We start from the raw sequence: 18696 nt of genomic DNA on the forward strand, positions 1-18696 counted from the left end.
AGGACTGTGGATTTCTGAGGCAACCAAATACGGCAAAGTGAGGCCACTGGAAGCTGTGGGGGGCCGTGTCTGCGGACAGTCAACGTCAGCAAAATGTTTCACGACCTGCAGTCAGATTACCCCGATGGGCTGCATGCAGCCCACGGGCCACAGGTTGCCCACTACTGGACTACACTGTGACTGTGTCAGCCTAATTACATCAACCGTGACTCTACACTGCTCAGGGAGGTAGTGTTACTAAATTGGTGTAGACAGGCACTTACATCGGCAGGAGCCAAATTTAAGTTAAGACACTTCCAGAGTTAGGTCAACGCAAGGTAGCATAGGCCAGGCCTTAGTGTCAGTGTTTTTTGTCAGCATAACTTAGGCATTTAACCACACGTCTCTGCCATACTTTGCATTCTACTGCAGCATTCATGATTCTTAATTGATATAGCAACACCTCTAATTGTAATGACAGAGCAGTATCCTGATTGCCATTGTATAAGACAGGCAGAGAATATTACTCATGAGTAATCCATAACCTTTAATCACTATATTAACACCTTTAATTGAAACTGGCGTAGTAGACTGGAAATCATCCCAACAATATGGGCTGAGCAATTATGATTATCCCTTTAAAGTGACAGAATGCTTTTCTGTCTTAATGGGAAAAACATCTCCCTATTCACATGCATTGATTGTGTAAATAAATCATTAAAAGTTAACTGATCTGTGCTATTCTGATGAGATCATGGGACATTCCTTGCTATTATCTTGAGTTTCCGCAGGATCCCTTCAAAGTATACTCAGTAGTCTCCCACAGGAAGTGGTCAAAACCCTGTTTTGGATCCTTTAAATGTAGATTTTACAAAACAGCACAGGGAACAATTCCTTCCTTGGCAGCGAGAAGGATGAGATGATCTAATAAGTCTTTTCCATTTCTATTTTTTATGGGTCTGCCATTCTCATCTTTGAAAATCCTCTTCTAAGTGATTAAATCATCAACAATCCTTACAATCACTCCTAATCATCACAGAGATCAGTCATGATTTAAAATTTTTCCAATCAGCCCATACAATGTTTACTGGCTAGAATAGATCCTGAGAGGTCCCGAATGCTCCCACAAGTTTCACTAATGTTACTAGAGCTCCCTAGAAAAATCAGATGAAATATTTTTTTGTCTGAAAGTTTTGAAACAGGAGCAGATTTTCATTTTTCTAAGGGTGGCAATATGAATGATCTATTTTGACTTTTTTCAGCACACAGTATTTATAAAAATATTAAAAGGCACATCTTTGGAGGTTTTACATTCACAATCGTACTTATTCAGATATGAACTGGTGGCCAGAGAGAAGGACTACTGTGATTCAATACACTTTCCTAATTCATGTGAACAAGTCTATTCCAGAATTATATGATACTGCTCAAGATCATTGAACATCTCCTTCTTTCCCCCTGGAGAGTTTTAACTACACTGGTCTGTCACATTAGCACATAAGGTTTGGGGTGTTTTTATTGTCCAGTTATTTCATGCCAAGATGCATTCTCTTGAATACTCTCTATTTGCATTTCTTATGTCCTCGCTGAACTCTTTTTAACATCTTCTGGCTCACTGATTTCAGAATTACTATTTTTTTTCATTCTCCATTACCTTGCTTTCATCTCACACAGTTCATCTCAATAACTCCAATACTCTCTTAAAGTAGCTAGAATACCCTTTTTCCCCCCTTGATAATCCAGTTGTTTTGTTAGGTCTTCATTTAATGCTGTTGTGTAAAATCTTTAGCTTCAACTGGTTTTAAATCACTGTAGCCCCATTGGCTTCAAGAGCAACACCAATTTACGGCAGCTGAGGATCTGCTCCAATGCCTGCTTCCTCCTAGCTGGCTGTCCTGTGTGGTGCTGATGTATTGTTACATAATGTGCCTGTGTACATCAGTTTCTCCATTTATTTCTGGTGTCATTGGTGGGTACTGTTGATGTCAATTAGTGTTTTAATACTGACTTCAACAGGAGCAAGATTAGATCCTTAAAGCAGTAATGGACTTTCTCTTGCCCATTAGCTGGGAGGCACTTGTATGGTGGTATAACAGCCTTCATATTATTAACTAGACCGAGATAGTAACTGTTGTGTGTAGAAAAGGCCAAAGAGGTGTTTTGCTGGGTGGGTACCACCATTCACCAGCTTAGGAGAGAGGTGTGTGAGGGGTCTGCATTAAAGTTTCTTGGAGTTTTAGACAATGTAGCCTCATCTCATTTTTTTATACACCTGACATTACAATATTAAAAAAACCCCACAGAATTAATGCTATGTAGAGCTCATAAGTAATAGTTTGGGGCTTGTAGCTGGGAAGTACTGAGCACTTCCATTGATTACGGTTATTTATGATACTTGTAGGGGCTCAGCGGCTCTTGATACCTGGATCTTTGGGCCTGACTCCCATGTTGAAGTTAGTAGCTCAACTCCCGTTGATGGGAGCAAGTTTGGGTCCCTTTTTGCCTCTGCATAGTAGCACAATTTCTACCCATTGGCACATGGAAGTAGTTTGTTTTGTGTCATGGTACCTACACACAATATTCTTCTGGGTTATTTTGAATGATTTTATAGGTTTACATTTGCCTGTTCCTGTCTCTATTTTAAATTTGACTATAGTTTTTCAAGCATATATATACACTAAGAATGTAGTGAATTCAACTGAACCATAGCCCTAAGCATCCCTTATTTTTATTGTTTCAGCCATCATAGTTCTTTTATTCCTTTATAATATACTCTGATTTCTAATGAGACAGTTTTTACATCACACCGTGGGCCTTGCTTTGTCTTGAATTATGCTTGTCTTCACAGTTTACACATTTACATTTATCAGGCCCTGCACTGAAGAGGGCCCTGTGCCCATGCCTAAGGCAGCCCCGTTCCAGGGGTCTTTGGCAGTATTTCAGCGGTGGGAGTGGGGGGTCCTTTGATGCCATGGAAGACCTGGAGCAGACCCCCTGCCACCGAAGTGTCCCTGATGCCCCAAAACCGCCGCTGAGTATTCCAGTCGGGCCCCGCGGGTCATAAAGCCAGCCCTGCTTGGGCTTCAGCCTGGGGTAGTGGGTGGTATGCTCTGGCCCCAAGTTGCAGGGCTTCGGGCCCTGGCCCCGGGGATCCGATCCCAGGCTCACCCTCTGCATGTTACCCCTGGCCCCTGCTGCCTCCTCCAGTACCCAGCTGTTAAGCGGGACGCCAGGCTCCAACTCCGCCCCCCCCATCACCCTGACCCCAACTGCTACCTCCAACTCCCCCATTGCCCCTGGTCCCCCAATCTCCCCATCCAGGGCTTAATTGGTCGCTCAGCTTGCTTGGGCTGAGTAAGTCTGCTGTGAAAACTGATATTAACAAATATACACATATCACTTTTCAAAGTACCAGTCTTACTGGCTGAAAGTCTAAAAAAAAATAAACAAAAAAAGCAAAATATACAAAGCACCTTATTTGTGTTTGAATTCTGTTTAGGTCCAGTAAAGAATAGAGACAAGTGTACGTTATTTTTATTATTGAGTTTGCAAAAAAAGTACATAAATAAATTACAATGATTTGGACACATATATGTGCATATTTATTTGTTTTTCCTAAAGTTAATTAAGTATTTTAGGAAAAATAGTCAGAGTGGCCACCAGCAAGAGGCCACCAAAAATTTTGTTGCGAGTACCCCTGAATCATCTTAAACAAGGGTCCAGTGACATTCTGTAGCACTTAAGTGCAAGGTCTAATGCCTTTGTACTTCAGTTTGCATCCAGGGAGCCATAAATACTGTGGTTATTAGGGTCTGTGCATGGCAAATATGTATACAGGACAATTATAGAATAATAAATAATTAGTAGGACTATTAAGTTTTCTTTAATAAGAATAAAAAAGACACTGATCTAAAATTTTCTGTTGTGAACAATAAAAGTCACACAGGTTTCTTATTAGAATACAGCTGGGCTGAAATATAGAAGGCTGCCTTTATTATACAGAAGAAGCAGACTCTTCGCATTAAATGGTGTATGACCAAACAAGCTGCATTCATTTGACTTCCCAGACAGCTGGAGTTGAATTCAGAGGCAGCTAATTGCCTTTGGGACCCTTCTCTGGCATGTAGCCCATTGGTACTCTTCAGGGGTGGAGCAGCTTCACACAGAAAGCTTAAAAGCATCTGGACTGCTGTTGTGCAGAATGCTACTGCTGACAGATTTACCATCTGTCTTTGAGAAAGACAACAGTTTTGGGAGGCCAGATACTACCAATCTCCAGTATAAAGCCTTTGTCAGTCAAAACCTCCTCATTAGAGCAGAGAATACAACTTGAATTATGGCTAACTGTGTGAACTAAAAAAAGAAATATCAAGATATTCTTTATTTTTATTTGTGTACAGCTAGAAGAAAAATTGTGTAACATTAGGAAGCAGCAAATTGTAAACACGTTTGTATTATCCATCAGCGGGGCTTTCTCTGTGTGAACCAGTTTTACAGATGTGCCAGCATTAGCCTGTTACTTCCCTACTTACACTAGAAAGAGATGGAGTACTGTAGTCTATTTAATTCATAATGCATCAATCATTCTATATTAGAGGACTCAGCTCCACATTTCTGTGGAATATGTTTGACTTTCCAGTGCAAGTGTTTTTGTTATTATGCTTGTGTAGCCTATGAAATGGCTTGTCTCTGATTTACAAGGGACTCAATATATATATATAGCCACAGAAATGGGGAAATGATGAATGTATTTAAGCACCTTCTCACTCCCAGAATGATGTACACCCATCACAAACTCACACAATTATGACCCCCTCTTCCTAACCTACTGTAAGCTTACAGGGACAATTTCAAGTTAGGTTCAAAATTTACATGTGGTTTTTCCAAAAAAACAAAGCTATATAGAAACATTTCCATGGTAGATAGATAGATTTCAAAAAATCAGCAGCATTTGTTTAGTAGTCCCCTGTGCTGCAGATGTGAATGGTAAACATTATGCCTCAGCAACAATAGTCCTAGAGATAGTGAAGAGCGAGATTATGGAATCTGTGATTACCATGACCCATTATAAACAAATGGGCAGATTTTTTAAAAATAGTGCTCTGTGCTTAAGCTTGCAGATGAATGCATAGATTTCCATATGTAGTAGAGATTAGGAATTTTCAGAGTGGCATTTGAGAAATGCTGGATTAGAATACACTATAAAAGTGATGCAGAAAATGGAAAGTGATGTCAGCCATTAGATCAGAGCTGCTGTTTCCTGACAATCTAATTACAGCATTATGTCCAGACATTGAGCACTTTACAGTCAGATGCTCATGGGGAAACTGTGTGTGTGCGCACGTGTCTAATGGGGCTATTCAAAGGCTTTAAGGATTTACCTTGTGTCTCCTGTTTCTCAAAGTCAAGTTTCAATCTCTCCTGAGGTGGACACCAAGAAAGTAACAATATTAGTAAATATACCTGTTTTGTCACAAATGAAGGCAGTTGAATATAGGTAGCTATTTTTAATTCTGAACTGCAGTTATAAACCAATATTTAATTAGAAATTCTCCAGATATCTTACCCCAAATACTTTACCACAAAGCTTATGGGAGAGCTGTAGAGAATATGTATTTTTCCCTCCAGGATCACTTATGGCTGCATAATGGTGAGAAACTAGTTGATTCCTCTATGTATGTGCAGTGGAAAGAATTTATTGCCCCATGGGTGGAGAAATGTATACTAAGATGCAGGTTGATAGTTAGGTTTCACACTAACCCACTGTATGTCCCTCTCACCCTGCAGGATAATCAGTCAATCAATCCCCTGACTATTGCTAGTGTTCCCCTAATACAAGTAATGTGCTCTTTACAGCTAGGATTTTCAAAGGGGAAGTCAACTCCACTGGCAATGGGATTTGTGCACCTAACTCCCTTAGGCTCTTTTAGTCCCAGTCTACAGTCAATGTTCACTTTAGAACTGCACAAAAGAGTGATGTCATGATGTTATCAGTAATGAGAGAGGGCAAGTGTCATCTGAGAGAAGAAGACAATGGAAGCCACTGACACTGACTGCAAGTACTTTTCGAGCAGCGATGGGGGCAGGGGAAGAAGGGGGATGGTTGACTCATGGGAACGTTTGCCTCGACCACCACAAGTTTGGAGAAAGATCAAATCCAGGGACAGAGGCTATTTAAAATAAGGCGTTAACAATTCCATGGCCACTCCCGCAGTGAATGGAAGAGTTGTACCCTTTCTACAAGACACACAGTTGCCTTATGTGTGGCCCAGGTTCTTTTCTGAAAATCCCATGGATGCATATATAGGAAAGGAAGTCAAGTCAAGTAGTTAGAGTGCTAGCCTGAGACTCAGAAGCCTTGAGTTAAGCTTCCTGCTCCATCACAGAATTCCTGTGTGACCTTGGACAAATCACAGAGTCTCTCTTTGCCTCAGTTCCTCATCTGTAAAATAGTGAGACCAGTACTTCCCTACCTCACAAAGGGGTTGTGAAGATAAATATATTTTTGTGAGTCACTCAGATACTGTGGGTATGTCTACACTACGGGATTATGCCGATTTTACATAAACCAGTTTTGTAAAACAGATTGTACAAAGTCGAGTGCATGCGGCCACATTAAACACATTAATTCGGCGGTGTGCGTCCATGTACCGAGGCTAGCGTTGCACTGTGGGTAGCTATCCCATAGCTATCCCATAGTTCCCGCAGTCTCCCCTGCCCATTGGAATTCTGGGTTGAGATCCCAATGCAAAAACAGTGTCGCGGGTGATTCTGGGTAAATGTCATCACTCAATCCTTCCTCCGGGAAAGCAACGGCAGACAATCATTTTGCTCCCTTTTTCCCTGGATTGCCCTGGCAGATGCCAGAGCATGGCAATCATGGAGCCCGTTTTGCCTTTTGTCACTGTCACCATATGTGTACTGGATACTGCTGACAGACACGGTACTGCAGTGCTACACAGCAGCATTCATTTGCCTTTGCAAAGTAGCAGAGATGGTTACCATCCCTATTGCACCGTCTGCCATGCCATTGTAAATTGGCGATGAGATGACGGTTATCAGTCGTTCTGTACCGTCTGCTGCTATCATGGGTGCTCCTGGCTGGCCTCGCTGAGGTCGGCTGGGGGCTCATAGACAAAAATGGGAATGACTCCCCGGGTCATTTTCTTCTTATGTTTTGTCTAAAGGTAGAGTCAGTCCTGCCTAGAATACGGGGAAAGTGTATTAGAGAACCAGAGAGCACAGCTGATCCGTGTCAGAGCCCCAGAGATCCCGCAGAAATGATGAGCTGCATGCCATTCTAGGGGGTGCACGCGCAACAACCCCACTTGTTGCTTCCCTCCTCCCCCAACCCTCCCGGGCTACTGTGGCAGTGTCCCCCCATTTGTGTGATGAAGTAATAAAGAATGCAGGAATAAGAAACACTGACTTTTTAGTGAGATAAAATGAGGGGGAGGAAGCCTCCAGCTGCTATGATAGTCCAGGCAGGACATTAAAGGGTGGGGAGGAGAGGAGCCCAGCCTCCCACTGCTATGATAGTCCAGGCAGTACAGAATCTTTTCTTTAGACATGAAAGGGGGGGGGTGATGGAGCTCAGCCCCCAGTTGCTATGATGAGGACGGTTACCAGCCATTCTGTACCGTCTGCTGGGAATGACCAGGAGTCATTCCTATTTTTACCCAGGCGCCCCCGGCAGACCTCACTGAGGCCAGCCAAGAGCACTCACGGGCTGATGACGAGAACGGATACCAGTCCTTCTGTACTGTACCATCTGCCGGAGGGGAGGAGAGGGGAGAGGATGCTGCTGTTTAGCGCTGCAGCACCCCATCTACCAGCAGCATGGAGTAGACATAGGGTGACATTGAAAAAAGGCGAGAAACGATTTTTTTCCCTTTTCTTTCAGGGGGGGAGGGTGTAAATTGACGACATACACCCTGAAACACCCGGGAAAATGTTTTTGACCCTTCAGGCATTTGGAGCCCAGCCAAGAATGCAAATGCTTTCTGGAGACTGCGAGGACTGTGGGATAGCCGGAGTCCTCAGTACCCCCTCCCTCCCTCCATGAGCGTCCATTTGATTCTTTGGCTTTCCGTTACGCTTCTCACGCAGCACTGTGCTGAGTCCCTGCTGTGGCCTCTGTCTATCATAGCCTGGAGATGTTTTCAAATGCTTTGTCATTTCGTCTTCTGTAATGGAGCTCTGATAGAACAGATTTGTCTCCCCATACAGCGATCAGATCCAGTATCTCCCGTATGGTCCATGCTGGAGCTCTTTTTGGATTTGGGACTGCATCGCCACCTGTGCTGATCAGAGCTCCACGCTGGGCAAAAAGGAAATGAAATTCAAAAGTTTGCGGGGCTTTTCCTGTCTACCTGGCCAGTTCATCCGAGTTCAGATTGCTTTCTAGAGTGGTCACAATGGTGCACTGTGGGATACCACCCGGAGGCCAATACCGTCGATTTGCGGCCACACTAACCCTAATCCGACATGGCAATACCGATTTCAGCGCTACTCCTCTCGTCGAGGAAGAGTACAGAAATCGGTTTAAAGGGCCCTTTATATTGATATAAAGGGCCTCATTGTGTGGACGGGTTAAATCGGTTTAACGCTGCTAAATTCGGTTTAAACGCATAGTGTAGACCAGGCCTGTGGTGATGAAGGCCTGATAAGGAGAGGGATAGAATTGCCCTTGCATGCCAGATTAGATGAATATCTTCCTGTTTTGGTGCCCATCCAGCTGTGAAATTCTGGCCATAGTCTTTGAGTCATAGGGTAGACTAAGCACAAAATTGCTCCAGTTTAACTAAGATTTTTCAATCAATTTAGTTAAATCAGTGCACATCCCTGCAACTGGTTTATACTGGTTTAACAACCAATTTAAATGTGTTCATGCAAAGGATGCATACATTTAACTGAGTTCAATGTAATAACTATTTTTCTTAAACCCATGCAACTTTTGTGTGCAGGCAAGGCCGTAGTCTATAGCTATGGATATGGGGCTCAATCTTGCACCCACTGAATTCAGTGGGACTGCTGCTGTTTTCTTCAGTCTGACCCATAGTCACCTGCCAATGGATTTGCACAGGTGTAACTGAGGGCCTGGTTTGAAGAAAATGAGATCAAACAGGTATAACTGATAGCATCATTTGGCCTGCAGATAGTAAGAAGGGAAACCAGCTTGATTTCCATAGCCCAGTTAGCAGGACTGGCAGGTAGGAAAATTGTCTTTTTATTTGTAAACTGAGCACATTTAAGCCTGAATCAGTTAGCCATAATAAACACTGTCATTTTTAGTCACTTTGCAGAGTAGAATCATATTTTGCTCTGGCTTGACAGAAGCTATTAAAACTTTCCTCAGGGAATCTGCTTCACATCTCAGATATGATTTAACAGGAATGTCATGGGACTTGGCCACTTTTACCTGCAACAATAGTTTGCAGCCTGTACACTTGCTATGCAAAATCCTGGCAAAAGGTCAACTGTGCACCAGTTTGAAAGAAGCAATTAATATATCAAAGGAAGAACTATAATGCAATTAACATAGTTATTGGCCTGATAGGTGAACATAATGAATATAATATGGATACTATCTTAAGTATTGTGGGTTTCTTTCACAAATAATAGTCCAGATCCTGAGCTGTGGAGTGGCGGGGAGATCGGTGCTTTACAACTCCTGATCCTTGGCTAACTCTGTCTGCCAATGATACCCAGCAGCTGGTCCAGCATTTGGAGACCACCAGAGAATAGGAATATTCAGGCTATGGTCCCTGTTGTCCAGCCACAGACCTGCACCAGGGTCCACCAGAAGATGGTGTAGTAGGAACCACTATAGCTGCTCTATTTCACCCAAGATATCCTCAGACAGGCAGAATCATCAGGTAATCCGTTAAACAAGTTTTAGGTCAGCAGTATAATCCAATATATCCAATGCAAATTCTTGGTGTATAAGCTTTTCACCATTGTTAGTGGCTGCATTATCCCCTGCACAGGGCAGTGGCAGGCATCTGAGAGCCAGTTACTTCTCCCTGATCCTGTTGACTGGTCTATACTGGTCTTGACCTTAGTCTGAGTAACAGCAGATCTCATTCACCTCCTCCCTGCCTCACCCTACCCGCAAAAGAACTTCTTTCTCCTTTGCTATGCCTCCCCTATGCCAAGGGGGCAATGGTGCAGGAACCAGCTCCATTGACTTTGCACCTGTAGGAAGTTCTTTTCCACCAGAAGAATTCCTTTATGGCCAGCTATGAGCAGATACTGGCTGTCAGGGTTCCCCCCACACACTCTGAACTCTGGGGTACAGATGTAGGGACCTTCATGAAAGACCCCCTAAGCTTATATTCTACCAGCTTCGGTTAAAAACTTCCCCAAGGCACAAATTCATTTCCTTGTCCTTGGACAGTATTGCTGTCACCACCAAGTGTTTTACACAAACATTCAGAGAAGGGTCACTTGGAGTCCCTATCCCCCTAAAATATCCCCCAAGTCCCTTCACCCCCTTTCCTGGGGAGGCATGAGAATAATATACCAATTTATTGCCTTATCAATGTGAGTACAGATCAGACCCTTTATTTTTAGGACACTACAATCAATCAGGTTCTTAGAAGAAGAAATTTATTATAAAGAAAAAAGTAAAAGAATCACACTTTCAAAATCAGGATGGAAGGTAACTTTATAGGGTAATAAAAATATTCAAAACACAGAGGACTCCCCTCTGGACTCAGCTTCACAGTTACAAAAACAGGAATTAAACTACCTTTGTAGCACAGGAAAATTCACAAGCTAAACCAAAAGATAACCTAACACATTTCCTTGCCTTACTTACAATTTCTGTAATCGTAGATGGATTATTCCAGGTATATTTTTAGGAGATGTCCCTGCTTGGCTTTTCTCACCGTCCAGAGAGGGAACAAACAAAGAGAGCCACGAACAAATTCTCCCCCCCACCCCCCAATTTGAAAGTATCTTCTTTCCTCATTGGTCCTTCTGGTCAGGTGCCAAGTAGGTGATTTGAGCTACTTAACCCCTTACAGATAAAGTGATTCAGTACAGCTGCCAAGGAGGGATTTTATGCTACCCCTTTCTTTATATTTATGACACTGGCCCTATATCTCCAAGGTGTCTTGGACCTATATATCCATGGTGTCTGATCCCCTCTTTTGTAGGTCTTGAAACCTGAAAATATTTAACATGTTTTACAGTTGGGGAACTGAGAAACAGAGAGACTAAGGGTGGCATTTTAAAAAAAGAGACTAAGGATTTTAGGTCAGGTAAATTTTTGGGTGACTGACTTGAGAAACCTTAAAGGAGCCAGATTTTCACAAAGTGCTGAGATTCCACTCTTGGAGAATCAACCCATTTTTGGTGTTTCAAGTTGGGCACCTGAAAAACCTAGGTACTCCAAATCACGTCACTTTTGAAAATCTTAGTGTAAGTGACTTGTCCAAGGTCAAACAGTCCTTGCTGGAGTCAGGAACTGAATGAAAATCTTCTGAATCCCAGGCTAGCACCTTAAGCACTGGATTGTCTTTCTTGTTCTTGCTGGTTTTGATTGGACACATGTCACAGAGTACAACACCTTTCCATTATAAGATAAGTGCAGCAGCTTGGAGTCATATTTCTGGTATTAAATTTTAAAATTCAGAATTGGCTTGCCATGAACACTCTCCGAGATGCTAATGATGTTAATTGTTTCCATCAATATGCCAGCAGAAGGCATGCATGCAAAAGGACACCATTACAATTTGAAAGGATATTCCCAGAATATTTTGTTGACATTTGTCCATTTTACTTAGCCCTTATTATTCTGAATGGATATACCACTCATTTTCAAATTATTTTGTTGGTTTAACTCTGATTCTTTTGAAAGGTCATAAAAGGTCATAAATGCATAAATATTGCACTGGCAAAATCTGTATTTGCATTGAAAGGATGTATCATTGAAAATGTAAGTGCTGATATGCATGTACACATCAGATGTGCTTGTAAATTTTATTGGCACAGTTAAGGAGGTCAGATTAAAATGTGGTCCCTCACCATCATTGTGTTGTTTTGGTGTCTAGCAATAAAACCTAAGGTCTTCTAAATCAAGAGTATGGTTAAATTAAACTATGCAACTCGGTCATGTAGAGATACTAGCTGATTATTGAAGTATTCCTGGCCAAGATTTTCAAAGAAGACTAATGATTTTGGGTGCCTCAGTTCTTGGTGACCAACATGAGACACCTTAAAAAGGTCTAATTTTCAGAAAGTGCCAATCCCCCATTCTCTGAAAATCATGCTCCTTTTACATCTCAGATTGAGCACCCAAAATCACTAATCACTTTTGAAAATATTGGCCACTATTTTTAATATCAGTTACAATTATGAAAATAAATGGAAACTTTAAATATGGTATATACACAATCTGTACTTTCATTCAGGGCTCGAATTGTGTGTGTATTGGGGTGGGTGTGGAAAGATGGCATGTAAACAAAGAAAAGTGATTGTGTGCATCCCTTCCTACATACCTTCCCTCTTCTTTGCAATGTGTTCCTTTTCCAACTGACAACAAGGACATGTTTTATCCACCCACTTCCTCCCCTCATTCAGGCACTGCTCTCAGGGGTATCGTATCCCTTTGATGTGCATTAACTTCCATTAATACTAATGAGAATTCAGTGAACACATCAAGAAGGCAGTATATATCTTTCGTAGTAGATAATGTACTCTTGGATAGTTATTTAACCCAATATATATGTGAAAATAATGTGAGGGATGAACTTGAAGAATAAAGGGGAAGAACAGAAGTAAAGGGCAAATTTAACCATGGTGTTAAATCTGTTGAGGTTAGTAGAGTTAAATATAAAAGTATTAAATAGCAGTTACCATATCACATGATGTTAATATAATAAACCAAGCATTTCAAAATTCTTTGAATATCTGCTTTATTTATATTTCCCCTGTAATCAATCCAAATTTACTATAAAGGCAAAAAGAGGGAGGGGGAGACAAAGAAAGAAAGAAAGAAAGAAGTCTATGATAATACTTAAGTCTATTAACAGTCACAAGTCAACAGATCTGTTTCACTGGTCCTGAAAACTGTGATGACTGTGGATACAATAAGTGGAAGGAATGGGAGCCAGAAGTTGAGTGAGATGATACTGTGCAGAAAACTAACTGTAATAAGCTGTTGTATGTTCCTTCTCATCTTTTTGTAATGTGAAATCAATGTTCTGATTGCTGACTATTTGGGGTCATTTCTGTAAGAGCTTAGAGGGATTACCTCTGATCTTCTGTATAAATTTCACAACAGGTGTTACACACTACCTATTTCATATCCTTGCCTTTTGAATTGAATACAGTGTTCTTCATCTCTTCTTGTCCTAAACCGATGTGTAATGGTCCTGTACACTGTTAAACAATTGTTGTGTTCTGTCCCATGCAGTAGTAGCTGCATTTCATTGCTCAGTGAAGTTATTGTTATTATATATACTCCTTAAGTATTTAACAACAGTGTTTTAAGGATTAATTAAAGTATGAAAACATTCTTAGGGTACGTCTACACTTACCTGCCGGTTCGACGCGGAGAGTTCGACTTTTTGGAGTTCGAACTATCGTGCCTGATCTAGACGCGATAGTTCGAACTCCGGAAGCGCCGCGGTCGACTCCGGTACTCCACCTCGGCAGAAGGAGTTGGCGGAGTCGACGGGGGAGCCGCGGAGTTCGACCCCACCGCGTCTGGACGGGTGAGTTGTTCGAATTAGGGTACTTCGAATTCAGCTACGCTATTCACGTAGCTGAATTTGCGTACCCTAATTCGAACCCCCTTCTTAGTGTAGACCAGGCCTTAGAGATACTTAGATGAAGGGGGGTATAGATGTATGTCCTTCACTCTCAGTGCATGTTTAAAACGGTACATGATATATGTTTTCCAGAGTATAGAAAGCGTAAGATGAATTGATGTATTTATTTTTAGCTAATTGATATTTTGCTCATTTCTTAGGACAACTATGGTGGCAATTTAATAATGCACAATATTCTTTTTCTTTGTGTGTGTGTGTGGAGGGAGGTTGGTTTGTTTTAATTGCCTGGTTAGTTGTTTTATTGTCTTTTTTTATTAAGCAGTTTAGACACATTTTTTAAAAATAAAAATATTTTTTTAAAAAAGTTTAATTTTTCAGAAAATTAAACAGATAAATCAAATACAATTAACAAATTCTAAAGAGTTTGGAAAACAAAACAAAAACATGAAAACAACAAAAGTTTTCAAATTTTGATTAAAAATCTCCACTGTTTTCTGTTTTTATACTTATCTTTGTATAAGTATTCATTTATGGGAATTCTCATGGTATCTCAGCTGGTCAGAGCAGAGGATTTTGGTAATTTTCTAGTCTTGTCCCTCCTGAATCTCATTGCTTTACGGGAGTTTTTACATATGTCCTAAAATTCTTCTGTCAATTAAAGGCTGCTTTGGACATTACATGTATTTTCCAACAGTGAGACCTGTGGTGCCTTGTCAGCCACAATCATACATTCATGGAATGAATGCTTGAAATATGAACAGCACAGGAGGGTTGCTGCCAGTGGAAAAAAGATGATGAAATTCCTAAACAAAATGCAGAGATAAGGAAACATGAGTGCCCTTGATACCTTTGTCACCTGTTCTTGACCCTGTCAGTCATACCTCCAACTTTTCCTCCTTTAAGGGCTTGTCAACTCACAGATGTTGCACTAGTTTAACTAAAGGTGTGATGTTACATTGATTTAGTGAATTTTCTCCTTCTGTAAAACCTATAAACTATAATGTTTCCATAATAGTTGCAATATCTCAGCTTGCCTCAGCAAGGAAGGTATTGATGCAATCTGTTACCTGAACAACTAGTTGATTTCAACCAGCTTCCTTCAGGAGTCCACCAAAACACTATCTAAACCCCATCTTGTGTTCAATCTCTTTTGATGAACCAGGACAAGAGTTCTCTGACCTCAGCCCAGAGGCTTGTGCACTCAGCATGGCCATAAACAGAAGGAGGGAAAAGTATTACCATATCTGGAAAGGATGAAATGGGTGGACATGCAGATCCTGTCCTCTGCAACCTGCAAAGTGATTTTCATCAGGAGCTGCTCATGCTGATTAGGGATCTTGCTGTGCTGCTATACTCTGATTTTCTTCCCTCAGTTGCACTCTTGACCTTTCCTCTAACTGTCTGGAGAGCTATTGAACAAGAGCAAGAATTGCTGAATCTAACCTAATCTAACCTCATACAGGCAGCGATGCACTATGGGTGGCTGAAGCAGTGGCATTAGTGAACATTGGAAAGAGCTAGGTACAGAGGACTCCCTCTTATGGAGTCCCCTAAAACAGAAGACACTGATTGTTGGGAGGTTCAGATAGCTCAGTTATGATGACAGTTGCAAGTTCCAGCCTCTAATGTGAAGAAACCATATGTGAAAGAATTGGTGGTACAACAGTTGTGCTACCATACCCTAAATCCAGAGTAGGGTTAGAGCTGAGTTACAGATTATGATTTGAAACTGTGTCACGTGGAGACAATCATCGTAATCTCACATACTTACAGATACAGCTGAGGACAAAACAGTGGAGATGAGACCTACGTTTCATAATGCAGCAGTTGTGTGTGTGTGTGATATATAAATATATATATGAAACCAGGCTTTCTTTTTCAGATCTGTGTGTCAAATACATCCTCATCTGAAGTTATGGTTTCAGTGAGTGTCGTAAAAACTGCTAGATATATCAATCACACCTCCTTCATGAAACCAGCCCGGATGCAAGCCAGCTGTTCTTAATTGAATCTTGCATGTTATATGCATGTTTCCTTAGCATCACTCTCTTTCCATTTTTGCATTCCATTGCTGCATTGGCTTGGGGTTCCTGCTTTTTTCCTGTGCATTATTCATATATTAAAAACTAACCATTTAAACCATAACCATGGTGACACTGTAATATTATAAGTACAAAAGAAAACTTCCTAGACTGGTATTTTCTATGATAAATTGCTGGAAATTTAATATAATAAAATATTATTTTATTTTTTACAGGGGAGAGAGAGAGAATGGAATGTGCTGAGTATTTCCTGATCTGCTTATTCTGGAGTCACTGCTATAAAACCATACCATATTTCTGCAGCAAGAGTGCTACAGTGCTGCCAGTTATCCTGATTTTATTTTTTATCTTGCAATATTTGGTATTTTTCTTAGGGTCCCAGCTCCTGGAGTCATGTGAATATATGAGAAGCTCAGGTTTCATTTGAAAAAAAAAGGAGAGTAAATTTCTAGCCTACATAGTTCTATATATTTTAGGTATGTATGTGGTCCCCATTACTGTGGTATCTGAGTGCATCACAATCTTTAATATCTTTATCCTCCCAACACCTCTTTGAGGTAGGGGAACTCTTTGAGGTAGGGGAAGTGCTATTAACCCCATCTTACAAATGGGGAACTGAGGCACAGAGAAGCTAAGGAACTTGTCCAGGGTCACACAGGAAGTCTGTGGTGGAGCAGTGAATTGAACCATGTTGTCCAAAGTACTAGAAAAGCTTGAAAACTTAACCAGTAAAGGCTCAAAAACCAGAAGACTAAAAAGAACCCAAGATGTACTGAGTCTAAAAATCTTGTAATTTTTTTAGACAATCTCATGATTTTTGAAGACTCTGAGTTGACAATACTGCTGTGCTTAAATTGGGTTGGAAGTTGCAAGAAGCAGATCCCAGAACGTTAACAGGGCATCTGAAAACACCTGGGAAGGAGTCTAAAATGGAGAGCATGTAAGGATCTGAAAGTTGGAGCAGAGTTAATGTAAATTACCTGATAAAAACAGTCTGTATGGCAATTGCCCTGACTAGAATCTCAATTGTAAACAGCATGAGCTTCTGTTTTTGTTTGGTTGCCTGGGTGTTTTCTACTGAGATACTGTGTACTCCACAGACATTTAAAAAACTGTGGTTTGCTCCACTCGCTAGATTGAACAAATGGATATCTTTAATTTAATCCCTACAGTATGTGATTCCTACCTTACCCCCTTGGTTTTACCAGAGCTAAAGAAACTCTATTAACAACCCAGTGACATCTGGCTCTTACAGTATATTAAATGTGTTTTTTCTAATCAATAATGCTTTTGCTGATGAGATTCTGACTTTTTGTTTGTAAACAAAACTTTCCTGGACTCAGGGAATAACAGCAATGTACAACTTTGAAAGATGCCTGAAGGTTTTTAGTTATGTTATTATAATAGTAGGAGTGTGATATAGTCAATTTGAACCACAGACTATTCCTGGCTGATTTACTGATTTGGTAATAACAATGTGGCCAAAGCAAGTCACGCAGCTTTTCTAAAGTATATGCTATAGCACTTGGTTCTAGCTAATTGTGAATGCTGCTCCTTTCACAGTGAAACAATAGAACGGTCTGTATTTCAGAAATAGAGTGATGATGATCATCAGACTTTTTTCTTCCACTTCCTCCTCACAAAGGAGACTTAACAACAGAGCACCTTGGGGAAAAAGATTTATGAATCTGAACAAATTCCTAGCACTACACCCACTCTCCAGTGAAGAGAATGATATTGGTCTCAGGGAACAGTAACAATGAGAGCAGATGCAGCAAGAGTTGTGTCCCACCCAAATCAGTAAGGGCCACCATTGATGGAATATTTAACTCTCTATGTGCAGCAAATGGAATGATACTCTGAAGATGCAGTTACCCTACTTCTCTGTGTGATTGAATGATTTTCCAGTTATTAAGTTATTGTGAAAATTAAAAAGGAAAGGAAGACAAAATATTATTGTGACTGGCTTTATTAAAATGTCCTGTTCTGTACTTGATTAGGTCTCTTATTTTGTATTTTCTGCTGCAAGCAACACTTCTTAAGAGGAGGACCTTACCGTAATTGATGCAGAAAATATTCAGGGATATTCATTATCTAAAAAGGAATCTTCAAGATGTCCTTCATTTAACATTCTCTCAAAACCTTCTCATTACTGTTGGAAATATACATATAGTAATTGCAATGCGAACTGGTTCATTAAAGTAATCGTCTCTTACAGTCAGTGGTGTACATTGCCAGTGGTTACGCTTATTACATCTATGTAACAATAAGCCATCTCGTGTATATAATTATTTTGCATGAGGTAGGTTCTGAAGGCTAGAACTTTCATCAGTTTCAGATCAATGAAACTCTTCAGACTTTTCTTTTTTGTTGTAATCTCTCTTATCCACATGTCATATGACCTCATTATCTTGCAGCTGTTGAATAATACTGTATGCTGAATGAAATTTATAGAAACACAGGTGGGGATTGGACTCTGCTAACAACCTCTGAATATTTTAAAACCTGAGAGAGTATTCCCAGACTGATGGTTGATGGGGCTATTTAGCTAACCAATGCACCTGCTGCTCATTGAAAAGTCAACTCATTAATAGACATATGTAGCACTTACATAGTGCTTGCCATCTTCACAATTAAGTAACACCCACAACAGTCCTCTCAGCTAGGTCAAGTTTACTATCCCTGTTTTATAGCTGGGGAAAAGGAGGTAACGCAGTTTAGAGTTAGATCAGTGGTTCTCAACTTATTTATCATTGTTGGCCGCATAGGTGGGCCACAATGTGTTATCTGGGCTGGAGGGGCCAGGCAGTGCTCTGGAGCCTGGAGTTTGCGGGGCTGGGCGGAAGCTCTGGACTCCCAACCCACAGGGCCGGCTGGGAGTCCCGGACCTCCCC

The sequence above is a fragment of the Mauremys mutica genome, chromosome 1 (assembly GCF_020497125.1).
Source record: "Mauremys mutica isolate MM-2020 ecotype Southern chromosome 1, ASM2049712v1, whole genome shotgun sequence".
Classification (NCBI taxonomy): Eukaryota; Metazoa; Chordata; order Testudines; family Geoemydidae; genus Mauremys; species Mauremys mutica.